This window comes from Coregonus lavaretus (assembly GCF_964263955.1).
Source record: "Coregonus lavaretus genome assembly, chromosome: 19".
Lineage (NCBI taxonomy): Eukaryota > Metazoa > Chordata > Actinopteri > Salmoniformes > Salmonidae > Coregonus > Coregonus lavaretus.
The window spans coordinates 16,730,606-16,752,906 of record NC_140006.1 but is presented as its reverse complement, the minus strand read 5'-3'; the positions used below and the strand labels follow the sequence as shown (position 1 = coordinate 16,752,906).

At 45.6% G+C, this 22,301-nt stretch overlaps 1 protein-coding gene across 4 annotated transcripts in view; it reads left to right on the top strand.

Annotated features, from left to right (window-relative positions):
• Positions 1–22,301, top strand: part of greb1l (GREB1 like retinoic acid receptor coactivator) — a 96,544-nt gene that overhangs the window by 5,005 nt on the left and 69,238 nt on the right. For 2 of the 4 annotated variants that reach the window (XM_084183517.1, XM_084183515.1), the window contains exon 1: positions 20,951–21,220. The exons of the other annotated variants lie outside the window; for them this stretch is intronic. The gene's annotated coding sequence lies outside the window, so the exon portion shown is untranslated. Of the gene's footprint in view, positions 1–20,950; positions 21,221–22,301 lie in introns of those variants that run through there. 4 annotated transcript variants of the gene reach the window in all.

Sequence of the window (22,301 nt, the reverse complement as noted above, 5' to 3'; positions counted from 1 at the left end):
TTCCATACACTATCAAGTCTGCTAAATGACTAAGATGTAAATGTAAAGTAGTTTGACAACCCTGCTTATAAGCTTTTAAATTATATCAATCTCAACCATCTGGGACCAAAAGGCTCCTGAACAGCTTCTACCACTAAGCCATAGAACTGCTAAATAGTTAAACAAATAGCTATCCAGACTATCTGAGTTTACCCTTTTTGCACTAACTCTTTTCGACTCTATGCACACACACACACTGGACTCTACCCACACACTCACACATACTTACACTGACACATACAGACACACACACACACACACTCACTCACACTTAACACATTCACCATATACACACTTACAGACTTCCACACTCATCACATACGTTGCTGCTACTGTCTATTACATATCCTGTTGCCTAGTCACTTTACCCTTACCTATAGGTACATATCTACCTCAATTTCCTCATACCCCTGCAAATCGACTTGGTACTGGTACCCCATGTATATAGCCAAGCTATCATTGCTCATTGTTTATTTATTCCTTGTGTTACTATTTTAAATTATTATTATATATATTTTTTTGTGTTCTGCATTGTTGACAAAGGCCCATTACTTATCATTTCACTGTTAGTCTACAACTGTTGTTTACGAAGCATGTGACAATTACAATTTTATTTCCAGTGATGAAGACATGGATGTCTAATGGTATGGTGTGGGGTATGCAAAATGGGTCAACTTTGAGCACCTTTATCTCTTGTCAATTTGAAAAAGTCAATTTCTGAGCACTTCTACAATGGGCAAATACTGTATGTATTTAAGGTTTCGTTCAAATCGAAAGGGGTGCTGTCAAAAAGTGATAGAATTCAAATGGATGTACCCAGACGTTACTGAGTCAGGTATGGTTATGATGTTTCCCCAGCCATATGTTCTCAGCAACCAACATCAGTTTTCCATATTCCAATGCATTGAATGATTTATGCATAACATCTCAATCAATTATTTCCCCAATAAGTCAAAATAATATCCTCACTATATTGTTGTGAATGTGATAAAGCAAGGTCACATGATTAGCCTTTGCTTTCATTGGGTCTTGCAGTTCCTTGCAGCGTGCACTTCACATAATTTTTATGACACTTGGCGTCATTGGCCAGTGTGTATGATGATGAACTCTGGTGGCCTATGTCTCTGTGTCTGGACTGAACACGTGCCACTATGTCAGTGAGGACAAGCGGCTGGCCGGCAGGGTCAGGGGCCCTGAGCAGAGTGCTGAGCAGAGCGCTGAGCTGGCCATCTGGCCCTCGGGGGGCTGGCCCTGGCCTGGCTTCCTCACAGGCTGTCTTTGTTCATTGGGAACAATGTGAAGTTAATCTGGGAGAGATAAGAATAGCCTCCTCAGTGACACTCACTATGGTCTCCTAAATGGTGCAGCTTCATTATGAAATCACCAGCCATTAGCTGCTTTGAAGGCAATCCTAATTTGAGAAACATGGAAGTTTTGTATTGATGAGATATTCAAGAAACTTGCAAAAGAGTTCCAATGCCGTGAGTGCTATATCTCATGAAAGGATTAATCTCCTAGTCCTTTAGTTTATAAAAACAGATAAACACAATATGCTAAATGTGCTGGGTAACACTTCATTTTATGAGGTCCTTATTACAGTGCAATTACACTGTAACAAGTATTGTAGTTTATTGTAACAAGTCAAAGTTACACTGTAATAACAACATTTAACTGTTGGTAATTGCAGTCTGTAATTACAGAGGTGTAACAACAAATGCTTGTTACCATGTTTGTTACAAATGTTTCCACTAAATTCACCAATTTAGTGTTTAGCTTCTTCTCAGCTCTATCCGATTCAGTAACAACTGTCACAAGGTTGTCATCTCTCGTGGACAGATGTGCTGGGTGTCCGAGATTACAAAGGTTGGAGGCTCAATAGGCTCCAATTACCTACCCGTGAATGCAAAATCTCCATGCAATGTTGTTGCTAGCACTTGCCCTCAAAAAGTGTACCATCTGGGTTAACTTGGTTGAGTTTACAGAAACAGATCAGATATAGGTCAACCTCACTTTCTGGGGTCTGGCATATGGGTGTCATCCTAGATTATAATTAACAAATGTATTTATAATGAATGTGTATGTTGCCCATTATGACAACCTAACCTCCTTGGCATCCAAGTGGGAGGATAAACACACTAGTACACCATAGAGTACATGTAATATCTGCCTAAGTGCAATGGAATTACTAGGTGTTATACAGGATTTAGCTAGTTAAAATGAAGTGTATCTTGGGGGGTACTTGTAATTATTGTGTACCTACATAGTATGTTACCTACATATATAGTTACCTATGAGCAATTATCATATACTTACTACTCATTACCAAGTGAACATACCTTCAAACAAAAGATGAGAATCAGCTTTAGTCAACTATATTTCTGCATGTAAAAATACCTTGCATTTTATACAAAATAATAAGGAATTGTATTGTTGGATTAATAATTGGATTAATTAGATTAAACAAAGATATAAGCCTACTCAAAAATAACTATTTTAGTGATGACTCAAATCTTCAGCCTATAGTATGGTGAGTAGCCTTGCTAGCTAGCTATCTAATTCAGAGAAAATGGGATTATCGTTTTCTGCCCTTTTTAACATTACAAGTAACAATAGAAATGGACACGTCTAATGACAAAGTGGCATGATAAAAAAAGGCTAATTTATTGAAAATGAAATACAGAAATATCTAATTTACATAAGTATTCACACCCCTGAGTCAATACATGTTAGAATCACCTTTGGCAGCGATTACAGCTGTGAGTCTTTCTGGGTAAGTCTCTAGAGTTTTGCACACCTGGATTGTACAACATTTGCACATTATTCTTTTTTTAAATCTTTCGTGCTCTGTCAAGTTGGTTGTTGATCATTGCTAGACAGCCATTTTCAAGTCTTGCCATAGTTTTTCAAGCCGATTTAAGTAAAACTATAACTAGGCCACTCAGGAACATTCAACGTCGTCTTCATAAGCAACTCCAGTGTATATTTGGCCTTGTGTTTTAGGTTATTGTCCTGCTGAAAGATGCATTTGTCTCCCAGTGTCTGTTGGAAAGCAGGCTGAACCAGGTTTCCCTCTAGGATTTTGCCTGTGCTTAGTTCTATTCCGTTTCTTTTTATCCTAAAAGAACTCCCTAGTCCTTGCCAATGACAAGCATACCCATAACATGATGCAGCTACCACCATGCTTGAAAACATGAAGAGTGGTACTCAGTGATGTGTTGTGTTGGATTTTCCCCAAACATAACGCTTTGTATTCAGCACATAAAGCTAATTTATTTGCCACATTCTATGCTGTTTTACTTTAGTGCAAACAGGATGCATGTTTTGGAATATTTTTATTCCGTACAGGCTTCCTTCTTTTCATTCTGTCATTTAGGTTAGTATTGTGGATTAACTACAATGTTGTTGATCCATGCTCTGTTTGCTCCTATCACAGCCATTAAACACTGTAACTGTTTTAAAGTCACCATTGGCCTCATGGTGAAATCCCTGAGTGGTTTCCTTCCTTTCCGGCAACTGAGTTAGGAAGGACGCATGTATCTTTGTAGTGACTGTGTGTATTGATACACCATCCAAAGTGTAATTAATAACTTCACCATGCTCAAATGGATATTCAATGTCTGCTTTTTTTACCCATCTCCCAATAGGTGCCCTTCTTTTTGAGGCATTGGAAAACCTTCCTGGTCTTTGTGGTTGAATCTATGTTTGAAATTCACTGCTCGACTGAGGGACCTTACAGATAATTGTATGTGTGGGGTACAGAGATGAGGTAGTCATTCAAAAAAATCATGTTAAACACTATTATTGCACACAGAGTGAGTCCTTGCAACTTATTATGTGACTTGTTAAGCAAATGTTTACTCCTGAACTTATTTAGGCTTGCCGTAACAAAGGGGTTGAATACTTATTGACTCAAGACATTTCAGTTTTTAATTTTTAATTAATTTGTAAACATTTCTAAAAACATAATTTCACTTTGATATTATGGGGTACTGTGTGTAGGGGCAGTGACACAAAATCTCAATTTAATCCATTTTGCCTGCCAATTTTAGAAAACTGCTAATCCTAAAAAACCTCAACAAATTTCATGGAAAGTCTATTCTGCAGATATTAACTAAGCTAGCTAGCTAGCTAGCCTAGATGGAAGGCTTACCAAAAACAGCAGCTAACGTTTGCTAGCTAGCTAGCTAGTTCGTTTTTGGTATTCTGCTGGACAATTTAGGTAGTTGGCTACTTACCTATGCTAAATCGTCCAGCACAATTTCTGTATCCAAAACGTAAAACAAATTGCATGGAAAACCTACCTTCTGTCCATTGTGGATGTTTTTGTCTCATCTACAACACTGTTTATTTCACGGCAATCTCTTATGTCTGGATTTTGCACACAAACCCTTTTCTCGATCCTGGTTATTTGCACACTGTCACTATGACATCCATGTCAACATAAATTTTGGTTGCGTTCGAGCTCGTCAATATTTCGAGTGTGTTGTCCAGATGGGAAAATCTTGACATGATGCCTTAATTCCTGGGATAAATAAATAAATGCACCAATCCATCTCATCCACAAGTGAGAATGTTCTTCAACCATGAAACCTTTATAAAAGGTTACATAATGAAATAAGAGGTCGTCTTATGGTCATTTTAAGTGCATTTATAAACCATTATTGGTACCTGGTAATATTAGGATGTAGGATGGGACATAAACCTAACAACTTCAATGACTAATTTCTCTGATCAGGGGGAAGAAAACATCACCAATTTCACTGGGAATACAAAAAGTTAGGTCCAAATCAGATGTTAGGTTCTATATTTATTGAATATTATATGAATCCTATAAATTAAAACGGCCAATTTGGGTGCAATCAATTAGCTTAATTTCAACAAATAATTTGGCAGGAATGGTAATCTTATCTGTTTCTAAAAACAGAAACGATTTCAGAACAATCTGAGATGGTGGGTGTCGGAATCTTATTTTTTGTGCTTTTTGAAGTGGAACGATCCAGGATCTATTGTTTATCAGCTCCCAAGACCTGACAATTGTTACATTGAGATTGCATTTTAAAGAGACCACTAGCTGTTGTAGATCCATGCTTATTTAATTTTTTTATCATGACAAGCAACTTTTTGGTTCTTCCTGCTTGGCTGGTTTAAGCTCTAGACTACTGTAAATTTAATTTAATTTTCTTTCAAATCACCTCTGCTCATCTTGTCTCCCAATGTGTACTAGTCATTACAACTGGGGTAAACACTTATAGGCAGTATTGTTCTAAAGCCCTGTATTGAATTACATCCATATTGATCATTATACCCCATCCATCATCGTCTATTATGACAGAAGGCTGTACATAACAATTGACTACCAATAACATCAAGGATGCAGAAGTTTCTGTATCCACTCACTGTTCCTATTGGCAGCAGCAGGAACATATCAGTTTGCAAAGGGTGAATTGGAATTAACTCACAAAGGGAATGAGAGAGAGAAAGAGAGAGAGAACAACCATTTGGCTATTAACAATCAGGTTAAGATTAAAGAGAATTTTCCACATGAACTGCCCATGAAGATTACATATTGAGAATTCTTATTTTTATTGTTTTAGATCCAATTGCAGTGTAGAAATTATGAAAGCAGTAAAAAGACCAAAAGAAATTGAGGTGGATGTTGTTGTTGTTGTTTTTTTGCCTACAGATTCAATTTCCTTATACATAGAGATGTACCTGAAGGCCATAGTGGGCTTTACTGGTGATGAGTACAGATGGTAGTAGCAGAGATAAAAACCCTGCTATCTGCCAGGGAGAAATCCTTGCCTTTTTGTAGACCACCTGTTTTCCAAGATCTGATGACTTGGAAAACAGGTGGTCTCCAAAAGCTGTCATTGATCACATTTCCAAGACATTACATTTTGTATAAATGTTTGGCAAATGGTACCATTTATTTCCACAATGCAGTGGACTTACAAATAAATAACAAATAATTCACCCCAAATTAGTGAGTAGTTTGAGGATGGATTTTTTGTGTGCAATTTATTTTGTCTGTTTCTTTGGGATTCATTAAAACAAGCACTAGGAATCAATAGTTAAATAGTTCACATAGAAGCCACTAGTCTGGTAATATTTAGCCTTTTGTCTTCAGGGCCTCAAACAAAATCCAACAATATTGAATGAAATGTTAAAGCTGAGAGGTCTCAAGTATATTTTGAGTTAATTGCACAGGTCAGTGGACCTGGAGTTAGGTCAGATAGGTGTCCTTAGTTACTAGACATCAGAGGTATAATCAACTGTAGAGTTACGAGATATTCTTTTCCAGCTGCTGCTCTGCTGGGCCAGCCGTCTTCCGCATGGGTGCTTGTAAACTGTTAACCTGTCCTTTTTATTGGGGGTCAAGAATGCCAGGAACTCATCTGCATGGTCAACCCTGTGTAAAACAGAGAGAAAGAAAAACATTGACACTGATAGTCTTTGTAATAGCCAGATGTGCCCCAAGATTAGAATAAGTACATTTGTCTGTTTCTCTGTTTTTTTATGTTGTCATTTAGGAAGTCTTGCCTTCATTTGGTTTATTGTTGTAAGTTACAGCTGTAACTTTTATGCTGACAGTTTACCAAGAGGCATGACACATTTATACATATTTGTATTTTTGTGTTTTGTAATAATTAGGGTAAGAAAAAACCTATTGCTCTCTATGGGGTCCTGGAATTTACATATTTCATAAATCAAACAAATAACCATTGACTTAATACAGTATATTTCTGAATTCATTAGGAATTAAGTAAAATTACATACAGTAAGTACATTTTAGAATTTTGGCCTTGTTAGTGGCCAAGCCCCACCTACAAAATGCAGCATGAAAGCAAAGGGAGATAATAGATAAGGGAGGGAGAGAGAAAGGGAGGGAGTGAAAGAGAGATTGGTTGGAGGGGGAAGTGGTGGTAGAGGGGGGATGTGAGAGAGGAGAGGAGGCTAAAAAGATGTGGGAGTGAGTGGTAAAGAAACAAGACAGCTGGAACGGTAGGGTGAGATGTTTTCGGAGGGGGGGTGGAGGGAGGGAGGGAGGGAGGGAGGGAGGGAGGGAGGGAGGGAGAGTGAGGGGGCCAAACTGACTGTTTATACTGTATTAGAGAGTATGACACAGTTGCACAATTGGATCATTATAGCCAATCTGACAAAGGTCCTGGCCCCTACCCCTCTGAATGAAGATGTCAAAGGTCGCTGACCTCTTCCATTTCTGGGCATTGATCCCTCTGCTGGAGGTAGGGTTTCTTTCTTTCCTCCCTCAAGCACAGCACTCCCAGATCAGCTGTTATACAGAATCTTAGTTTCTTGTACCAGAACATTCTTCACAACATGGTATGTTGTTGACAGCATATATTATACAGTATATTTTATATTTAGAAACTGGACAATGGGACTGTGTCAAAGTCATGTAAACCTCAAAGTGCAAAGACTAACTGTATAGCCTGAAAAATAAAGGTTCATAGCCTATTTCTCCTGCTTGACATTTTCCCAAATCCACTTGTAGTTAGTTGTAAGTGGGTATTTATGGGTGGAAAACAAACACATTTTTTCCAACTTTGTATTGAACTTGACTCTTGTCTCTCCGTACTAGGACAGAGCGCCATCACAATTGAGTATGTGGTGTTTCTCACCAAAGACACATTCAGACCTGTCTCTTGAAAATCCTTGATTGCTTGATGGCTGAAACTATCTTTGTCATAAAGAGACTGACCATTCCAGTAATCAATAATGCCATAGAATTCATACACTGCAACTGAGGGGTATGCAACAAAGCAGGATCAATGAGTTAGCCAGCTAACTTTGATAAAAAAAGAAAAAAAAGAAAGCTAAACTTAGATATGTGTTTTTAGTTGTTGAGTCAATTAGGCCATGCCCCTTTCAAGCTTATCTTTCCAAAAAATAAGAAGTTATTTCAGAATATTTAGGCAAGTTTGCTGCCTAACTCATTGATCCTGCTTTGTAGTATACCCCTCTGTTCTTACCAACTGTTCTTAGCAATGAGCCAGGTCACTCCTGCTCCAAATGTCTGTCTGACCATGAAGTTGTTGTGCTGGGTCTGGGTGCGAGCCCACTTCACGCCCTGGTATTTACGATGGGCCAAGTAGTGAAAGGGAAGGGGAAACCTCAATGGACTAGCTGAAACAACCTCCTAGCCACAACCCTCCTCTCACTCTCAGCGCTGAGCCGTTGACAAGGCTTCTGTGATGTATGTGATGGGAGGAACATTAAGTAAGACAGCTAGAACACGGAGTACGTAGTACGAATCTGAAGATCCTAGTCTGTTTCTGAGGGGAGTGAAAAAGCAGACTGGGCAAAGAAATAAATTCAACGTCTATTCCACGTTGGTTCAATGAAATTTCATTGAAATGACGTGGAAACAACGTTGATTCAACCAATGTGTGCCCAGTGGGAAGAGTCTCTGCACACTTCAGTCAGATGTAATTTCAGAGTTTTAGTTTGCTTTGTCAGAGCATCTGTTTGAGGGGCACCATATTCTCTTCAGTGCACAACTATTGGCCAGAACCTTATGCACTAAAGGGAATAGGGCTCCATTACAGACACACCCCTTTGACTGTGTGAGTCTGTGTCCATGGACTGTAGTGATGGACGGCGGTGATGGATGTCACTTCCTGTTGTCCTGCTGGTTATCTCAGGTCCTGACATGGAGGACAGCACCTTATCTCTCGTCACTGTAATCCCTGTCCCTGTCCCTCCCCCTCAACCCTCCCCCCTGTCCACCATTGTACAGCCCATTCCTCCCCTCTCATCATCCTCCTCAGCAGCTTTCCAGAAGGCTATCCCTCCTCCTTACCCTCCCATCTTCCCCCTCAACCCCTCAAAGCATCCGCATGCTTTCCAGCCAAAACAGTTCGGAAGAGTTCGTGAATATATTATGACATCATTTTGTGACGTTTTTTGTTAGTTTTGGACTACGTTGAGGGTTTTTTCGGCAGTTCGGGCACACCACATTTTTTCTAGAGGCAAGCCGAAGTTCAGAGCCGAAGTCTATGCCCCTTCGTCGGTGATTGGTCAACAGTAGGGATTATTCAATAAAGTCTTTGTTGTCTTTCAACGAGAGACGACTCATTTTCATGCACATTTTTTCATTGAGAAATACTGCACCAAACATCTTAGATAGATGTAAAATTGCGCGACTAAGATCTCCTCAGCAAAAACGTCAAAATTAATTTATTGAGTTATTTTAGATTAATTCTGACTATTTTGAGGAAGCGTATACTGGCTACGGCATCTCAAAATGGACAAACAGTACTATTGCCGCTTTTTTCTCATTTTTCAAGTGAAGGTCTTTTAAGGGAGTATGCGAGCACACTCGTTTGGTTCGGCTAGCCGAGTTCGGCTAGGCACCAGCCGAACTGAAGCATGCTGATGCCTTTATCCCCTCAGCAGCTTTACAGATGAACTCCTTCTCTTCCCAGATCAAAGTTGGGATACTCCTCCAGTAAAAATTAATGGAAATTACTCCTCCAGTAGAAATTAATGGAACTTGTCTGGACATGCCCCCAGAGTCATTCGTCAGGAAGCATGTCCCCCATAACAAAGCAGGATGTTTTCGTAAACCTCCTGTCACGTCTACTCCTGCTCCTCCCCTCCGGCGTGTGACGTTGCCGGAATACTAACCACCGGTCCTGGGATTCATCATTACGCGCACCTGCAGATCATTATGATTCATACCTGGACTCCATTGCCTTCCTCATTACCTCCCCTTTATATGTCCCTCCTTTACGTTTAGTCCTCAGTCGGTATTGTTCCTGTGTTTATGCTATATCGCCACTGTTACGCTGTCTCGTTTCATGTTTGTTGTTTTAGTAAACGTTTCACCTGCACCTGCATCTCGACTCACAGTGTCATTGTTACACCTCCCAGTGTGTGTGCATGTGTGTGTGTGTGCACGTGCGTGCGTATGTGCATGCGCACTAATGTGCAAGGCGAAGGATGAGGATTTAATCCTGTTCATGTACAGTCGTGGTCAAAAGTTTTGAGAATGACACAAGCGTTGGTCTTCACAAAGTTCACTGCTTCAGTGTTATGAGATATTTTTGTCAGATGTTACTATGGTATACTGAAGTATAATTACAAGCATTCCATAAGTGTCAAAGGCTTTTATTGACAATTACATTAAGTTTATGCAAAGAGTCAATATTTGCATTGTTGACCCTTCTTTTTCAAGACCTCTGCAATCCGCCCTGGCATGCTGTCAATTAACAATCCTGACTGATGGCAGCCCATTCTTGCATAATCAATGCTTGGCGTTTGTCAGAATTTGTGGGTTTTTGTTTGTCCACCCGCCTCTTGAGGGTCGACCACAAGTTCTCAATTGGATTAAGGTCTGGGGAGTTTCCTGGCCATGGACCCAACATGTTGATGTTTTGTTCCCCGAGCCACTTAGTTATCACTTTTGCCTTATGGCAAGGTGCTCCATCATGCTGGAAAAGGCATTGGTCGTCACCAAACTGTTCTTGGATGGTTGGGAGAAGTTGCTCTCTGAGGATGTGTTGGTACCTTTCTTTATTCAGGGCTGTGTTCTTAGGAAATATTGTGAGTGAGCCCACTCCCTTGGCTGAGAAGCAACCCCACACATGAATGGTCTCAGTATGCTTTACTGTTGGCATGATACAGGACTGATGGTAGCGCTCACCTTGTCTTCTCCGGACAAGGTGTTTTCCAGATGACCCAAACAATCGGAAAGGGGATTCACCAGAGAAAATGACTTTACCCCAGTCCTCAGCAGTCCAATCCCTGTACCTTTTGCAGAATATCAGTCTGTCCCTGATGTTTTTCCTGGAGAGAAGCGGCTTCTTTGCTGCCCTTCTTGACACCAGGCCATCCTCCAAAAGTCTTCGCCTCACTGTGCGTGCAGATGCACTCACACCTACCTGCTGCCATTCCTGAGCAAGTTCTGCACTGGCGGTGCCCCGATCCCGCAGCTGAATGAACTTTAGGAGACGGTCCTGGCGCTTGCAGGACTTTCTCGGGTGCCATGACGCCTTCTTCACAACAATTGAACCTCTCTCCTTGAAGTTCTTGATGATCCGATTTAGGTGCAATCTTACAAGTAGCAATATCCTTGTCTGTGAAGCCCTTTTTGTGCAAAGCAATGATGATGGTACGTGTTTCCTTGCAGGTAACCATGGTTAACAGAGGAAGAACAATGATTTCAAGCACCACCCTGCTTTTAAAGCTTCCAGTCTGTTATTCTAACTCAATCAGCATGACAGAGTGATCTCCAGCCTTGTCCTCGTCAACACTCTCACCTGTGTTAACGAGAGAATCACTGACATGATGTCAGCTGGTCCTTTTGTGGCAGGACTGAAATGCAGTGGAAATGTTTTTTGGGGATTAAGTTCATTTTCATGGCAAAGAGGGACTTTGCAATTCATTGCAATTCATCTGATCACTCTTCATGACAATCTGGAGTATATGCAAATTGCCATCATCAAAACTGAGGCAGCAGACTTTGTGAAAATTAGTATTTGTGTCATTCTCAAAACTTTTGACCACGACTGTAGTTCTTTTGGACTTCAGAGTTGTAGTCAAATCATGCCTTTCATTAATACTTACTTGAATAATTGAAGTAATACTTGAAAGTCCTCACATAGTACATGTAGGTATTGTCACGGTTTCGGCCGAGGCTGCTCCTCCTCCTGGTTCGGGCAGGCTTCGGCGGTCGTCGTCCCCGGAGTACTAGCTGCCACCGATCTATGTTTCATGTTCGTTTGGTTTTGTCTTGATGTTGTACACCTGTGTCTTGTTAGTCCTCGTTAGTGTCCAATTTAGTTCTCGTTGTGTGTGTTTGTCTTTGTGTGTGATTGCTCTTCTGTTTCTGTTGGAGGAGGAGCGCACAGGCGTTTGCTCTAGAGTTCCGGACTCTAGCGGCGGACGCAGGGTGGAACTCATTGACCATTTTCGATGTAGCCTACGGGAGGACGTTCAACGTGAGTTGGCCTGCAGGGATACCCATCTCACCTTCGACCAGTTGGTCGATATGTCCATCCGTCTGGACACCCTGCTGGCCACCCGTGGACGTCCCGAGGGGGGTCCGTCCATTCCGCCCTCCGGCACCTCCGAGCCGAGCCCTATGGAGCTCGGGGGTGCCGGCGCTAGAGAAAGGAGGAGGAGGAGCCCGAGGGGGCCTGTCTCCTGCACCAAGTGCGGTCATGGAGGGCACACTGCGGCCAGGTGCTGGGGAGGGTTCTCCGGGGGAGAAGACAACAGGCCACGCACTGGGGGGGCCTCCCAGGTGAGTAGACGTCCCACTTACCCAGAGCTTTCTGTTGCGCACTTTTGTATACCTGTGTGTTTTCCACAGGTTGCACCTCATTCCCAGCATAAGGCGCTAGTAGATTCAGGCGCAGCTGGGAATTTTGTTGATCGGAAGTTTTGTTTAGATTTAGGGATCCCTCTCCTACCTGTTGACAAACCTTTTCCCGTTCATGCCTTAGATAGCCGCCCGTTGGGGTCGGGGTTGATTAGGGAGATCACAGCACCACTTAGGATGTGTGCGCAGGGGGGTCATGAAGAGACTATACAGCTGTATCTGATCGACTCTCCTGCGTACCCAGTGGTGCTGGGAATTCCCTGGTTAAGCACCCATAACCCTGCTATTTCGTGGCAACAGAGGGCTCTCAATGGGTGGTCTGCTCAGTGCGAGGGCGATGTCTGGGTGTTTCCGTGGGGGCGACTTCGGTGGAAAGTCCAAACCAAGTGCTCGCACTGCACATTCCACCTGAATATGGGGATTTAGCTCTCGTGTTTAGTAAAACTAGGGCGACGCAGTTGCCTCCTCATAGACAGGGGGATTGTGCGATTGATCTCCAGGCAGGAGCAGCGCTCCCACGGAGCCACGTGTATCCTTTGTCTCAAGAGGAGAGAAAAGCTATGGAGACTTACATAGCCGAATCTTTGAGACAGGGATACATTCGGCCCTCCACTTCTCCCGCCTCCTCGAGTTTCTTTTTTGTGAAGAAGAAAGATGGAGGGTTGCGCCCGTGCATTGATTACCGTGGTCTCAATCAGATTACTGTGAAATACAGTTATCCACTCCCTCTGATTGCGACCATGACAGAGTCATTGCATGGAGCGCGGTTTTTCACAAAATTGGATCTCAGGAGCGCGTATAACTTGGTACGCATTAGGGAGGGCGACGAATGGAAGACAGCGTTTAGTACCACGTCAGGTCATTTCGAATATCTCGTCATGCCATATGGGTTGATGAATGCTCCATCAGTCTTCCAATCCTTCGTAGATGACATTTTCCGGGATATGCAGGGACAAGGGGTGGTCGTGTACATTGATGACATTCTGGTGTACTCGTCTACCCGAGCCGAGCATATAACCCTGGTGCGTCGTGTATTGAGGAGGCTGTTGGAGCACAACCTATATGTCAAGGCAGAGAAATGTCTGTTTTTTCCAGGAGTCGGTCTCCTTTTTGGGTTATCGGTTGTCCGCGTCGGGTGAGAATGGAAGTGGATCGTGTGTCCGCTGTGCGTAATTGGCAAACTCCAACCACTGTAAAAGAGGTGCAGCAGTTCTTGGGCTTTGCGAATTACTACCGGAGGTTTACCCGGGGTTTTGGACAGGTGGCAGCTCCCATCACGTCCCTTCTGAAAGGGGGTCCGGTGCGCCTGCAGTGGTCAGCTGATGCGGACAGGGCCTTTAGGAGACTGAAGGACCTGTTTACGTCGGCTCCGGTGCTGGCGCATCCGGATCCCGCATTACCCTTTCAGGTTGAGGTAGACGCGTCTGAGGCTGGTATAGGGGCCGTTCTCTCTCAACGGTCCGGCACGCCACCTAAACTCCGCCCCTGTGCTTTTTACTCAAAAAAGCTCAGCCCGGCGGAGCGTAACTATGACGTTGGGGACAGGGAGCTGTTAGCTGTAGTTCAAGCCCTTAAGGTGTGGAGGCATTGGCTTGAGGGGGCTCAACACCCTTTCCTCATTTTGACTGACCATCGGAACCTGGAGTACATCCGGGCAGCGAGGAGACTGAACCCTCGCCAGGCTCGATGGAGTATGTTTCTCACCAGGTTCGTATTTAAAATCACGTACATCCCTGGGTCCCAGAATGGTAAGGCAGATGCGCTGTCCCGGCGGTATGACACGGAGGAGAGGTCCGTTGAGCCTACTCCCATACTACCGGAGTCTTGCCTTGTGGCACCGGTGGTGTGGGAGGCCGAAATCGAGCGAGCGTTGCGTACTGACCCCAGCCCTCCACAGTGTCCTGAGGGTCGGAAGTACGTTCCGCTCGAGATTCGGGATCGACTCATTTACTGGGCTCACACGTCACCCTCCTCTGGACATCCGGGTATTGGCCGGACAGTGCATTGCCTTAGCACTAAATACTGGTGGCCCACTTTGGCTAGGGATGTGAGGGTTTATGTCTCCTCCTGCTCGGTGTGCGCCCAGTGTAAGGCGCCCCGACATCTGCCCAGGGGTAAGTTACAACCCCTGCCCGTTCCACAACGACCATGGTCCCACCTCTCGGTGGATTTTGTGACAGACCTTCCCCTCTCTCAGGGGAATACCACCATCCTGGTTGTTGTGGACCGGTTCTCTAAGGCCTGTCGTCTTCTCCCTATGTCGGGTCTTCCTACTGCCCTACAGACCGCTGAGGCCCTATTTACCCACGTCTTCCGGCATTACGGGGTACCCGAGGATATAGTGTCTGATCGAGGCCCCCAGTTTACCTCCCGTGTTTGGAGAGCGTTCATGGAGCGTTTGGGGGGTCTCGGTTAGCCTTACCTCAGGGTACCACCCGGAGAGTAACGGGCAGGTAGAACGTGTCAATCAGGATGTGGGTAGGTTTCTGAGGTCGTATTGCCAGGGCCGGCCGGAGGAGTGGGCACGGTACATTCCCTGGGCCGAGATGGCCCAGAACTCTCTCCGCCACTCCTCTACCAACCTAACCCCCTTCCAATGTGTGTTAGGTTACCAGCCGGTTCTGGCACCTTGGCAGCAGAGCCAGATCGAGGCCCCTGCAGTGGATGATTGGATGAGGCGCTCGGAAGAGACGTGGAACGCTGCCCACGTCCACCTGCAGCGGGCCGTCCTTCGTCACAAGGCGAGCGCCGATCTCCACCGCAGTGAGGGGCCGGTGTACGCACCCGGAGATCGAGTCTGGCTCTCCACCAGAAACCTACCCCTCCGCCTGCCCTGCCGGAAGCTGGGTCGGCGGTTTGTGGGGCCCTTTAAAGTCCTGAGAAGATTGAACGAGGTGTGTTATAGGTTACATCTACCTGTTGAGTATAAGAATATTAACCCCTCGTTCCATGTGTCTCTTCTCAGGCCGGTGGTAGCTGGTCCACTCCAGGACAATGAGATAGGGGAGACTCCTCCGCCCCCACTGGACATCGAGGGGGCTCCGGCGTACACCGTTCGGTCCATCTTGGACTCAAGACGCCGGATGGGGGGTCTCCAGTACCTCGTGGAGTGGGAGGGGTACGGCCCGGAGGAGCGGTGCTGGGTGCCGCGGAGGGACATCCTAGACCCATCTCTCCTGTCGGAGTTCCACCGGGACCATCCCGCGCGCCCTGCTCCGCGTCCTCCTGGTCGTCCCCGAGGCCGGGGTCGGCGCACGGCTGGAGCCGCGCGTCAAGGGGGGGGTACTGTCACGGTTTCGGCCGAGGCTGCTCCTCCTCCTGGTTCGGGCAGGCTTCGGCGGTCGTCGTCCCCGGAGTACTAGCTGCCACCGATCTATGTTTCATGTTCGTTTGGTTTTGTCTTGATGTTGTACACCTGTGTCTTGTTAGTCCTCGTTAGTGTCCTATTTAGTTCTCGTTGTGTGTGTTTGTCTTTGTGTGTGATTGCTCTTCTGTTTCTTGTTGGAGCTACGTACTTCCCGCCAGTGTTTTGGAGAGGTTTTTCGCACATGTTAGTGCGCCGTTTGTTTGACGCCTGTGTGCGCCGTTATTTCGCCTTCGGGCTTATTGTGCTTATTTTCTACGTGAATATTGCACTAAAGTCTTTTGGACTGAGCTTCTGCGTCCTGCGCTTGATTCATGCACCACACCCACCTTCAGCACCCCTTGACAGGTATAGTGGGGAGAACAAGTATTTGATACACTGTCGATTTGGCAGGTTTTCCTACTTACAAAGCATGTAGAGGTCTGTCATTTTATCATAGGTACACTTGAACTGTGAGAGACGGAATCTAAAACAAAAATACAGAAAATCACATTGTATGATTTTTAAGTAATTAATTTGCATTTTATTGCATTACATAAGTATTTGATCACCTACCAACCAGTAAGAATTCCGGCTCTCACAGACCTGATAGTTTTTCTTTAAGAAGCCCTCCAGTTCTCCACTCATTACCTGTATTAACTGCACCTGTTTGAACTCGTTACCTGTATAAAAGACACCTGTCCACACACTCAATCAAACAGACTCCAACCTCTCCACAATGGCCAAGACCAGAGAGCTGTGTGAGGACATCAGGGATAAAATTGTAGACCTGCACAAGGCTAGGATGGGCTACAGGATAATAGGCAAGCAGCTTGGTGAGAAGGCAACAACTGTTGGCGCAATTATTAGAAAATGGAAGAAGTTCAAGATGACGGTCAATCATCCTTGGTCTGGGGCTCCATGCAAGATCTCACCTCGTGGGGCATCAATGATCATGAGGAAGGTGAGGGATCAGCCCAGAACTACACGGCAGGACCTGGTCAATGACCTGAAGAGAGCTGGGACTACAGTCTCAAAGAAAACCATTAGTAACACACTACGCCGTCATGGATTAAAATCCTGCAGCGCACGCAAGGTCCCCCTGCTCAAGCCAGCACATGTCCAGGCCCGTCTGAAGTTTGCCAATGACCATCTGGATGATCCAGAGGAGGAATGGGAGAAGGTCATGTGGTCTGATGAGACAAAAATAGAGCTTTTTGGTCTAAACTCCACTCGTCGTGTTTGGAGTCCTTCGCGCAACTGGTGGACATGGCCATTCGTTTGGACAACATGCTGGCAGCCAGAGGACGTCCTGGAAGGGGTCTGCCCGTTCCCACCCCAGCAGACTCGGTTCCCGAGCCGATGGAACTGGGTGGAACCGCCATCCGAGAGAGCGGAGGACGACAGCGACAGTGTCACACGAAGGGACAGTACACCACACGTTGTCGTCAGCGCTCTTTTGGATCTGGAGACGGAAGGCAGGGCACTCTCGCATCACATTTACATTTTAGTAATTTAGCAGACGCTCTTATCCAGAGCGACTTACAGTTAGTGAGTGCATACATATTTTGTATTTGTTATACTGGAATCGAACCCACAACCCTGGCGTTGCAAATGCCATGCTCTACCAACTGAGCTACATCCCTGCCGGCCATTCCCTCCCCTACCCTGGACGACACTGGGCCAATTTTGCGCCGCCCCATGGGTCTCCCGGTCGCGGCCGGCTACGACAGAGCCTGGATTCGAACCAGGATCTCTAGTGGCACAGCTAGCACTGCGATGCAGTGCCTTAGACCACTGCGCCACTCGGGAGGCATCACCCCAGGTATCGAACACCCACACTTGTTCAGAGCCCTCTGCTGCGCACTGTACCCAACCCATCTACTTTCCCGATCACATGGTAGTTCCCCAGTGTAAGGCGCTAGTCAATTCAGGTGCGGCTGGGAACTTTATGGACAGGGCATTCTCACACCGGCTAGACATTTCATTGGTTCCCCTATCCATTCCACTTCCCATCAGAGCACTTGATAGTCGACCATTAGGGTCCGGGTTTGTTAAGGAGGTTACTGCACATGTCACCATGATTACCCAGGAGACACATTGTGAGCAGGTCACTTTTTATATTATTGAGTCTCCTACTTTCCCTGTGGTATTAGGTCTCCCTTGGCTAGCACTTCACAACCCCACTTTCTCATGGCAGCAGAGGGTTCTCACGGGGTGGTCGCAAGAGTGTCGGGGTAGGTGTCTAGGTGTTTCCGTTGGTGCAACCACGGTGGAAAGTCCAGACAGTACCTCCGATTACCTCGATTTGGCGCATGCGTTCTCTAAAACGCAGGCTACCAAGTTACCACCTCATCGGGTGGGGGATTGCGCGATAAACCTCTGCTTAGACGCTGTACCTCCCAGGAGTCATGTGTACCCCTGTCAAAGCGGGCGTAGGTGTGGTGTGGGAATCAGATGCAGGATACAGAAGTAGTCCAAAATACTTTAATAAAGTCCACAGAATGAACGGCTACAAACAGAGCCGGAGGCACAAGATAAATAACGCACTCAGCGTATAAAACAAAACACGCACAACAGTGCGGACTCTCTACAGAAATAGAGCACAAACTGACATGGAAACACCTGCTGACAATGAACAACTACACACAACCACAAGACAGAAACAACGAGAACTTAAAGGACACATAATCAAGACAAAATGAGAAACAGGTGTACCAAAACAGACCAAACCAAACGAACACAGACACAACGAACGGTGGCAGCTAGTACTCCGGGGACGACGACCGCCGAAGCCTGCCCGAACAAGGAGAAGGAGCAGCCTCGGCAGAAACCGTGACAACCCACTGTCGCAGGCTGAAACGGCGGCTATGGAAACATACATTGCCGAGTCCCTGCGCCAGGGGTATATACGTCCCTCCACATCACCCGCCTCCTTGAGTTTCTTCTTTGTGAAGAAGAAAGAAGGTGGTCTGCGCCCTTGCATTGATTATTGACCACTGAACAAGGAGACTGTAAGATTTAGTTATCCTCTCCCCCTCATTCCGTCAGTGATCGAATCAATGCACAACCACGGGGCATTATGAATACCTGATGATGCCCTACGGTTTGATGAATGACTGGTTTCGGCGCGCGTAGGAGACGTGGAACGCTGCCCACGTTCACCTCCAATGCGCCGTGCGTCATCAGAAGTCCAACGCTGAATGCCACCGCAGTGAGGCCCCGGTCTCCGTACCGGGGGATAGGGTTTGGCTCTCGACCCGGAATCTGCCCCTCCGCCTGCCCTGCCGGAAGCTGAGCCCGCAGTTTGTGGGACCGTTCAAAGTCCTGAGGAGAATCAACGAGGTCACCTATAGGTTATTACTTCCCCCTGATTACCGTATTAACCCCTGTGTCTCTCCTCAGGCCGGTGGTGGCTGGTCCGCTCCAGGAGTCTGAGGTGTGGGAGGTCCCTCCACCTCCTCTGGACATCGAGGGGGCCCTGGCATACTCTGTCCGTTCCATCGTGGAGTGGGAAGGGTACGGTCCGGAGGAACGGTGCTGGGTCCCGGTGAGGGATATCCTCGATCCCTCCCTGTTGCGGATTTCCACCGTCCCCATCCGGCTCGCCCTGCTCCGCGTCCTCCTGGCCATCCCCGAGGCTGGGGTCGGTGCGCTGCTGGAGCTGCACGTCAAGGGGGGGGGGTACTGTCACGACTTCCGCCGAGGCTGCCTCCCATCCTTGTTCAGGCAGGTTTCGGCGTTCGTCGTCACCGGCTTACTAGCCACTGCCGCTCCATATATCATCATTCCATTTGTCTTGTCTTGTCAATTACACACACCTGGTTCATATCCCTTCATTAGTCCGTGTATAAGTGTTCCCTCTGCCCCCTTGTCCTTGATTGTTTTATGTGAAGATGAGTGTGCCTGTACTTTGTATTGCCAGGGTTATTTCTCCCCGTGTGCCTGTATTGTGTTCCAGTGCGCCTGTATTACGCCCTGTGCTGTTGACACTATCCAGCGTAACTGTGTCCTACGGAATAAACTCTGTATTCTGTGAATTACTCTCCTGCGCCTGACTCCTTCAAATCACACTCTCACAGCAGTAGAATGTCTCACAAATACAATACAAATACTCAATAAAAAAAAATATCCTAATAATAAATCAAGAAATAATAATCCAAGTAGAAAACACCCGTTCTATTCATTATATTTCTATGCATTTAATCCAATTCGACAGGTGAAATCTGGATAAATAACTTTTGAAAAACTGGGCCCAGGTGATAGAAGCTGTTTCACAGTCTTTCGGCCCTGGCTCTGATGCAACTGTGCCGTCTCTGTCTGCTAGATGGTAGCAGAGTGAACATACCGTGGCTCGGGTGGCTCGGGTGGCTGAGGTCCTTAATGGTCTTCTTGGCCTTCCTTTGACACCAAGTGCTGTAAATGTCCTGGAGGGCAGGCAGCGTACCCCCGGTGATGTGTTGGGCTGACTGCACCACTATCTGGAGAACCATTTGATTGAGGGTGGTGCGGTTGCCGTACCAGACAATCAATGGTGCATCTGTGGAACCATCAATGGTGCATCAATACCATCAATGTGCATCTGTGGAAGTTCACTGTTGTGTCGGTGTGGTGGGACCATTTCAGGTCCTCAGTGATGTGCACGCCAAGAAACTTGAAGCTTTTGACCCTCTCCACTGCAGCCCCATCGATGTGAACGGGGGCGTGCTCCCTCTTCTGTCTCCTGAGGTTCATTTATAATCTACAGGTGACAGTCCACTCCTGTCCACTCAATTCTCTTACAAAGCACAGTTTGTGTACTAGATATTGACAATACGAGGGTAAAGCTAAGGTCATGGCATTGTATTTTTTTTATTGGCTGAGGGACGAAAGCTGTTCTGTGCTTTAAGCATTTCACCAACTTTTTTAGCAACATTGCAGCTGTGTTATCATGAGGCCTGGCTCCTGCCCCCATGCTCAGACCCTCACAGACACACGCACGCGAGCGCACACGCATGCACACGCACGCACACGCACACGCAAACAATGCCCCCCCCCCCCCCCCCACACAAACACTTGTACTTAAGCCCAAGGTCATGACAGTGTCAGGCCTACCAAGGCAAGGCAGTGTGACTGTGGGAGAGGAGAGGAGAGGAGAGGAGAGGAGGGGAGAGAGGGCCTCTGGCAGAAGGCTGAGCCTGCTGTGGGCTGTCACAGATTGTTCAAGGCCATGGTGACCAGAACCCAGCCAGTCAGCCCACTCTGTATCTCTCTCTCTCTCGCTCTCTCAGCTCTCTCATTCTCTCTTTTTCTCTCTCTCTGGCCACCAAAATGAGTCTACAGATAAACACATCCAACTGGGAGGCTGACTTTTTCCTTGGATTATAGATGGGTTAACTGACAACGTCACGGAAATGATGTGCACGCTTCAATGGGGCTGAAGTCTGTGTTGTTGTGATTCTGGATGGCCAGATAGCTAGCAACAATGACAAGAAACTGCCATGTTGTGAATCGTAAGTGGCTCGTTTCAGCTAGTTTTATCTTGTTCTTGATACCATGTCTTGTTTTGAGGTGTTTTGACTGTTTTGTATAATGTTCTCCTGGTTGCAGAGGGCATCCAAACTCTCAGCTCCCTACTTTGATAAGAAGGTGACCAAATATTTACCTGGGAAGAGCAGGGGCACGGGCTGATCTCTCTCTCTCTCTCTCTCTCTCTCTCTCTCTCTCTCTCTCTCTCTCTCTCTCTCTCTCTCTCTCTCTCTCTCTCTCTCTCTCTCTCTCTCTCTCTCTCTCTCTCTCTCTCTCTCTCTCTCTCTCTCTCTCTCTCTCTCTCTCTCTCTCTCTCTCTCTCTCTCTCTCTCTCTCTCCTCCCTCTCTCTCTCAATTCAATTCAATTTGCTTTATTGGCATGACGTAACAATGTCCATATTGCCAAAGCGTACTTTGGAGATTAAGTGATTCATTTACAATATTAACATAATTAAAATAATAATATAATCAAGACTGTCAATGGGAAAATCAGTAACAACAACAATCAAGGGGAATAATAACCATACAATGGACAATACAGTTTTTCTCAATTGCTAAAACACAATTTCTGAAACCTTGCTCCATTTCCTGAAAACATTAAACACAAAACCTCATCTTCAAGAACTATTTACAAAACCTCTGACTCCTCTCGCAAAATGAAACATTCACCTCAAAACAGTTTTACCTGTGTTCAAAATCAAACACTGCTCTCAAATCACAAACAAAGTGATCAAAATGATATACACTCTCAAGCAGTCATTAAACAATACACCGACAAATAGAAAACACATTGTTCAAAACATACAGTTCTCAGGGAGAAGTACATTTTTAATCTCAAAACAAATTTCATATTTTTCCGTCATTGTCTTTTGATGAACGAAAACATGTTCTATCATAGTAGCTCAAAATTGATCAGAAATTACTACTCTGCTTTGCTCTTTGCAATTTTGTTTTTTGTTCTTCCTCCTCCTTGTACCCCTATTTTTACAGTACTGTACCCTGCATCTCACAAACTTGTCCTTTGTCTCTGTGATACTGTAATTCTTGTTCTTTGTTGATATGAAC